The 7949-nt window shown below is 40.6% G+C and overlaps 1 protein-coding gene across 3 annotated transcripts in view; it reads right to left on the bottom strand.

Annotated features, from left to right (window-relative positions):
- The window catches only part of Rab3c (RAB3C, member RAS oncogene family), a 210941-nt gene that overhangs the window by 166119 nt on the left and 36873 nt on the right, over window positions 1–7949 (bottom strand). The window lies entirely within an intron of this gene.

Raw genomic sequence — 7949 nt, forward strand, 5'->3', positions numbered from 1 at the left:
TCTACCTTGCATTCTGGGAGGGATCAACTACTTATTAAATTTTGCTTATCTGTTTGTCACTTGAACCAATAAAAATGTTAAGTCACAACATAGTCTATAAACTTGGCTTCAGTTGCAAATAGTAGACCCGTTAGATAAAGAACAACAAAAATCAGCTTATGTGTTCATGTGACTGGAGCATGCCTAGCTTAGTGGGACATATTTAAATTCAGTAAAAGACCCCTTCCATAGGAGCAGGATGCAAAATGCTAACAATGTGACTCGTATAAAGTCACCGTTGTGAAGTCAGGATAATCTACTCCTAGCCAGAGTGTTGCTGTCACCGTCCTATAATAATATGAAATATGACCAGCATCCTGCTAGAGAAGGCACCTTATCTGGCAAAACTGTCCCCAAAAGATTTATATGCTCTTCTTCCATCTTGGTATCTTTTGGTGCCTGTGTGAGTAGTTTGGGGAGTCAGATATTTCAGTCTCGTCTTATCCACCACCTGAAGCAAGGCAGCCTGAAATAAACGCAGCACCGGATTCCATGGAAGTAATTATTACTTATAATTACTTCCTCACGGTATGTTGGCTCATACATTTTAATGAAGTGCTCTCTGTGCCGGTGATTGCCAGCTTCCTAGCATCTGTGGAATAAATGTTTATCCAAGCAGGAATTATACAGTCTGAAGAGATGTCCTGGTCAGTCTTCCTTTCTCATCCTCTGCTTGAGGTTATTTTCACAGTGTAGCTTTAGGGGGGAGGGAGAAGCAGATGCTGCCCAGTCTTGCAAGTTCTGTTATATAAACAGCAATTCCTCCTGGCAAAGAAACAGGCAAAAGAGTTCCAGGGCAGGCAGAATATTTTACTGCCAGCTGCTGGAGGGTCGCTTATTCCAACAGGAATGAGCTTAATGTTGGCAATGGACTGAGAAAACTGCATCCCATCCCGTTTCCCCTCGTTCTTTCTGGTTGGCTGGTAAGGGAGCAGTGAAGACATGAAACACATTGCCAGAAGGCAGCAGGGATGGAATGTGTCTTCGCAGAAGGCATGCATTGCACAAGGGAACATCTGCACTATTCTTGGGAGTACAGGAGATTACTTCTAAGTACGGAGTTTCTCTAGTCTTTTAAAAACCCTCGTGGCCCTCTTGACTCAGTTGGCAGAGTGTTGGTCTCATGAAAACCATTAATTATTTAATAGGATATGGGATACTCGGACTGGGAGTACTAGAAAGTCCTGACAATGAAATATGGCTGGGAAAGAAAGAGGTAACATGGTTACAATACAAATCTTTAGGGGGAGACGATTTCACATCATCCAAAATCAGGTTAGCACACACATCACTAAGAAGACATTGTTTGTAACCCAAACTTTGTGGCACAGAACTGTAACCTTAGCACTCAGGCAATAGAGGGAAGAAGATTCTCAGTTCAAGGGCAATCTGGGCCACAATATTGTATACAAGGCCAGCATATACACATAGGGAGATCATGCTCCAAAATTGAACAAACAAGGACAAAGCAACAACTAAAAGAATACAGTGCTCATATGCCCATCCTATGCAATCAACCTGAAAAGAGATTTTTGGGAGGAGGTAGCTTATTTGGTGGGTGATAAGGGCAATACAAGTTAACTCTCAGGGAATACGAGGCGCTGATTGGTTATGCCTCCTCCAGTATAGACATCGAAGACTTAATCCTTACTCTGACGGTATGTGGTAGTGGTATCTCTAGGACCTGGTCAGTTTAGAGGATACTGTGAGAGGGTAGCCCCACCCGTAATGAGAGTAACATCCTTATGGGAAGGGAAAGAAAGTAGCAATGCTCCATGAAGCCCCCACCCCCCACCCCACCCATGCCCCTTCCTGATACCTTTTCCCCTCTTCCCTTCTCTTGTGGGGGCACTGCAAGGGGAGTTCATTATAAATCAGGAAGAATGTTTTCACCAGCACGCTTTACCTTGGACTTCCCAGCCTCTTGAATAGCAATTAATTAATTAATTAATTAATTAATAGCTGTTGTCACAGCACCTAGTCTGGAATTTTCCGTGGCTGAAGAAGCAAACTAGTTAATTGACCAGGAAAAGACAAAAGGAAAAGGAAAACACATGTTCCATAGGATTTCCATAAGGACATATTACCAAAGCGATAGAAGATAAATTTGTAAGTGTTGTCTTTTCCTGTGTGTGTGTGTGTGTGTGTGTGTGTGTGTGTGTGTGTAAGGATTTCTCATTGGCACTATAATTTCCTAAAAAGAAACAGACTTTTTTTATAACATGAAAGGCTGGTGAACTTATCCACTGACTCCAATTCTCTTTGAATTGTCTGGCAGGAAAAGAGATTTATGGCCCTGAATTCGATGGATGCACTTAGCTGGGCTGTCCAGGAGCATCCCTGCAGAATGCACAAAAGCCTATGTGGTTTGTCTGGGGGAGGGGGAGACACTTAGTATCACCAGGCTGCAAGCTTCTGCAGGGCCTGAGCATTCAAAGGAGGTGACAGAGTCTGCAGGGGCCTCAGAAACACAGCCTCCCTCCAAGTCCACTGAATACAGAAAGGACATTTATAGAGGGTGATATAAATTGATTTGACAGTATCCAACAGCGTTTCAACTTCCTCCCTTTAAAGACTGATAAACACTTGAAGCCCTAAGTGACATATAATTTCTGCTTCCTATGATTTTCAATTCTGAATTCTGTCCTTGCTCTGACATTGTTGTTCTAACAAGTTGTTAGTTTTCACAGAATTTCCCACAGTGCTTACATTTGCAACACCTACTTGAATTGTAAAGTGGGCTATAATTTCAAAATAATAAAGATGTACTTATTGCTTCATGGTTTACTATTATTACCTCCCATTTTTGAAAGTATTCAGGTTTAAAAAAGTGATAGATGTGAGAGCAATATTTTTAAATGTGTCTAAAACCTGATATAAACAAAATTAAAGGCAAACAATTAGGAAAATATATTTATAGGAAGAGCAAGCCTATTTATACAAAGAAAAGGATCACAAATTGGTAAGAAGAAATCTCTCTCTCTATCTATCTATATATATATATATATATACACACACACATATACACATACACACATTGTTGGTTAAAGAGTGCATATTGTGAAGAGTGTGAAAGAAAGGAAAAAGAGATTAAGTATAAAAAGGTGGTGTGAAAAAAAACAAGAGAAAGAGGGAGGGGGGAAGAGAGAACAGGAGAGACATTAAGAAGAAATGTACTGATGAAGAGAAAGTCCAGGGCCAAGCTCATTTGTTCAATACTCATTTTGTCTTCCCTTTGGGGTCTTAAAAAAGCCACCAAAGGATTAGTAGATCTTCTGATATAGTTCCCTGCATATGAGACAACACCAGGGTAACTAGTTGGAATAGAAGTATAAAAACCACTCATAAAGGAAGAAAGATGAAAAAAATCTTGGAAAAAAATGGATATAATACTTCCCTTACATGTCAGAGTTCTTCTAGTGTATTCCATTTTTTCTTAGCCATGCTTCTGAACTCCATGTATCTCTAGTCATCACCCCCAACATGTTAATATTGTATATAATATATGCAGAAGATATCAAAAGCAGACAAAGATGTGGGTTTTAAAATGCCCAGGGAAAGATTTGACACACCCAAAACCCAAACAGACATCCCTTTGCCTCCTTTCATCCAGGTGGTCTGCTTTCACCCGCCCACTGCCACGGTGATCCCTGCACAAGGAAATGCGACAACCCCAAGGACCTTGCAGCAGCAGTCTGTAGGGGGCTGACTTTTCTCCTTCCCCTGTCACTTTTTCTCCCTACTTATTTGACCTTTTAATAGTAAAAAAAGACTAAACAAGATGATTTCGCAAACTTGAAAACAGATTGAAAGAAGTAGTTAGGAGCTGTGGAGTTTAACTGAGGAGTCCCTTCAGAAAGCTCAAGAGTATTAGTATAGGCATATCAATGAAGAAGAGCAGGGACAAGCAGGCCACAGCAAAGGAGAGGTTAACGAGGATGCGCTGCAGTAGGACATCAGGGCGAAGACAGGGTTCAAATTTTACGGTATCATACAGACTCAAATGGCACCTACACTCCGGAGAGAGATTAATCATCAGACTCAGTGTGTGGGGGGATGTTTTCAAAGGCACTGTGATGCTAGAGCAGAAGCTATGATAATGAGCCAGTTCCTTGGAAATTGGGATACCAGAAACATCAGGACACTGATGCACACCTATGGACAGGTATGTTCTGATTCCATATATTCATGTAATTTAAGAAGAACCCATGCTTGGCTGCAGACAGAACATCAAGTAGATATTTCAACTGAACTGATTTTTTCTGACTTGAAAACAATGAAAGAAATATAATTAATATAATGAGTTCTCTTTGGTCCTCTGTCTAGATTTCTAAAACTAATAGACATTTCATTATTAACATATGCAGAAACTTCCAATATCTTTTTCAATAGAGTCCTAGAATATAATAGCTACCAATTAGATAACAAGAATCGAATAGCTTGCTAACCCAAACAAAACTCAGGTCTTTCTCTCTACTCCAAGTCAACTCCCACTGACTGCCTAAGATCTAATGAAGTCCTCTTTACTAAAGACTTTACAAGCTGTGTTAAGATTTCATTCATTCATTTTCTTTTCTACATCAGCAAAAGAAGCAAACATTAAGTGACAACTGCTCTAAGGCAAACTGTTCAGAGTAAGCCCCAAGGCTGGAAGGGGAGGCCAACCCTGCTCCAGACAAGCACGAGTCCCAGAAGGTTTCCAGGTCTAGACACAATGAGTCTGAACATGATTCCAAATAACAATTCTACGTCTGACTTAAATATATCCAGTTCTCCCATAAGCTCAAGGGTCTATACTCTTCATTCCGGATGGCACAACCTGACACAAAAAGTGTTCGAGGGGGCATAGGGGAAGACATCTTTGTTCACAGCGATCACAGTAAGGACACAGTGCAGGCCCCACCCATGCCGTGTTGGACAACAGAGGCCAGGTTCTCACCATAATATATGCTTCTGGCCATCAAGTTTTCTTCCTATACCTTTAATATTCTGTCCTCTGGAGGGAAAAGAGAAGATTTAACAATTTATGTATATAAATAAGTGTATTTCTTAGTGGTGGGATCCAAGAATCTTCCAGATTTGCATAGTGTTTTGTGTCCATGACTGCCTGTGGATACCAAACTTTGCCAATGTTTCCATGTAAAAATACAATGTTATTTTCTATAACATAAGAATATTATACCATACACTTAAATCATATCCAGGTTACTTATAATGCCCAATTCCACATAAAAACTAAATTCTATGAGTATAGTCATTGACTGTCTTGTTTAGGAAATAGCAATAAGAAAAATAATCTTACATGTTTAGTACTAACCAAAATTCTTTCTCAGATATTTTCTTGCACAGTGATTTGAATTTGAGGATGCAGAACCTTCAGCTACTGATTGATGAATGAAGTCCACTGTGGTTTCTCTAAGACAGATGTCTAAGGTATTGTATTGAACTCCTTTATATTAATTAGGAATTCAACTGATTGTCAGGGCAATAAACTTTCCCACCTCTCTTGGAGAGCTCTTACATCTTCCCATTATTGTGAAGCTTGTGTTAAATTCAGCAATGCACTTTTACAAGCACCTTGCCCTTCTTAATAACATATTTCCCCACCCTCCCTCTCATTGCCTCTCTCATTCTTTCAGTCAAACATCTTTATTTTGTATGACAGTCTTTCTGCAAAGAGAAGCAACAGCCTCCAAAATCCTGCTACCACAGTGCCTTCTCATTTGCCCCACTGCTCTATAGCCAGCATGGACCCAGGTTCGTGTGGTGCCTAGATTTCATACAACAAAAAGGTACCTAGCAGCTCGAAGAGCTTCTATATCTCCAGGAAGGAACCCCCATGGTGGGGGACCATGCCTCAGGAAACTTGTGTGAGCAGGGGGTAGTTTCAGAATGACAAAGCATAACTTGGCTTATAACCTACATTGATAAGAAAAACTTGTATCTTTTTAGTACCTCTGCCTGTGAGGCACAAGTTGTCCTCTGATTGCTCTTTACAATTGCAAGGTAGATGTTCTATTTGTAGTTATTTTATGGCTGAAGAAAGCGGAGTTGAGAGGAGTTGGCTGGGCTGTAGAACAAAACTGCCAAGAAGCGGAACCCAGGCAGCTGGATATCAGGGCCTGGCCTCCTAACCAGACTGCAGCACTGGTTCTTGAGAGGTGAACTGTTAAGTTATCTTCTCTCTCCAGCTTCTCAAAGATAGGAATAAATAGCTCTCAACTTGAACAACTGAAATAATGGGGGAAAGAATGGCAATTAATATGAGGACTAAAAAAATGCATGAATAGAATTTAAGAGGAAAGCCAAAAACACTTCTCAACTAAATCTTTAGAGAATAAATGAGCACTGGCTCACACCATCAGACACAAGTACATGCCTTCAGATAGCCAGAAACCAAATGATAAGCTCCCACGCCCCCATTATGAAGCTCTTGGGAGCCCAGAGTTAGTGGAAGAAGCAGTTGCCAACAACATCTAAATGATAATTACTTGTATGTCTGCATCAGCAACAAGATTTCACTTAGGTGTGGCAAGTTTTCACTATTGCTGGCATCTTCTTTATTCCCTTTCTCAATCAGGAGTATCTATGTTAAATGTTTTTCCTGGCACTAATTAACTACTATTATATTTTTCTCAGAAAAAAAAAAATGCTATCAGGGACTGGCAGAACCTACTGTGTGTAATGTCTTAAACTTCTGTCTTGCCCTCACTTTTCTTTCTGTCATCTAGCTTTAAGATGCATTGGGATTTTACCATAAGATTGCCATCTTATAGAAGGAATCAAGGACAGAATTGCCCCTATGTTCCTTAACTCACACTCTAAAAGATACGAAGCAGCAATGGTTTGCTAGACTTATGTTGCCTTTGTCGAGGTAAAGGTTAGGAAGTTGGATAAATGCTGCCCTGGGCTTCCAACGGGGTCAGTTTTTGTCACTCAGTAGGATTTGTGAAGGTATCCTAGCATGCCTTTTTAAAAGTGGGAATAGCTGTTGCAAATGTAGGAGCTTGCAGAAGCAGCCTCTCTTAGCTTGAGCTGGGGAGAGGCGGTATTGGGACTTGCTTGCTTTCCTTCATGGCGTGATACAAAATGGAAAAGTAGGCTGAAGGGAGTTTAGAGAAAGTTCTTCAAGATGTCTGTGTCTAAGAGGAACATAAGTAAGAGAGAAAAGAACAAAGACCAAGAGCAAAGATAACCCACAGCAAAGAAGTTATATATAGTCTTAAAGAAAGGGATGGAAAACACGGTGGTACGTCGAGAAGAAAAGAAAAAATGCACATAGATCCTCTGTCTATCAGATTATGCTGAGGTCTTAAGACATTGATGCTATTCTTCACGCCACACAAACCTCTGACTCCAGCTATTTCAAATAAAAGGCTTTCAGCTGGCAGCTATATCTGAGCCAAGCTAAGGCTGCTCACTGACTCCAGAATTCAGGAGTTCTGCAAAGAGGCTGCTCCACTTCCAAGATCTATGTGGTCTTCATAAATCAAGTGCACACCCAGCTCATCAGGAACACAGTGTAAGAGGAGATATGTCAGGCCACCCAGCACCTGATTTATAGAATGGCAATTATAAAATTAAAAACTTATTTTAAAAGTCTCGAGTCTTTGCTTATATTTGACGAGCAATTCTGACTTGGTAGAAGTGGGAAGAGGCTCAAAATCTGCATCTGAAACAAGACCCTCTGGGACTTGATGATTGGAAAGATCATGGTCTATGCTGATGCCCACACACCCCATGGAATAAGTTTGTCTTCCATGGCTGCCCCTTCCTCTGTTCCCTGCATGTCCCTCTCATTCCTAGAGTCATGACAGAACAGCAATGGCTTGTGCTGTAAAATCAAGAATTGACAAATGGGACCTCATAAAATTGCAAAGCTTCTGTAAGGCAAAAGACACTGTCAACAA

Source organism: Mus pahari, chromosome 11 (genome assembly GCF_900095145.1).
Source record: "Mus pahari chromosome 11, PAHARI_EIJ_v1.1, whole genome shotgun sequence".
Taxonomy (NCBI): domain Eukaryota; kingdom Metazoa; phylum Chordata; class Mammalia; order Rodentia; family Muridae; genus Mus; species Mus pahari.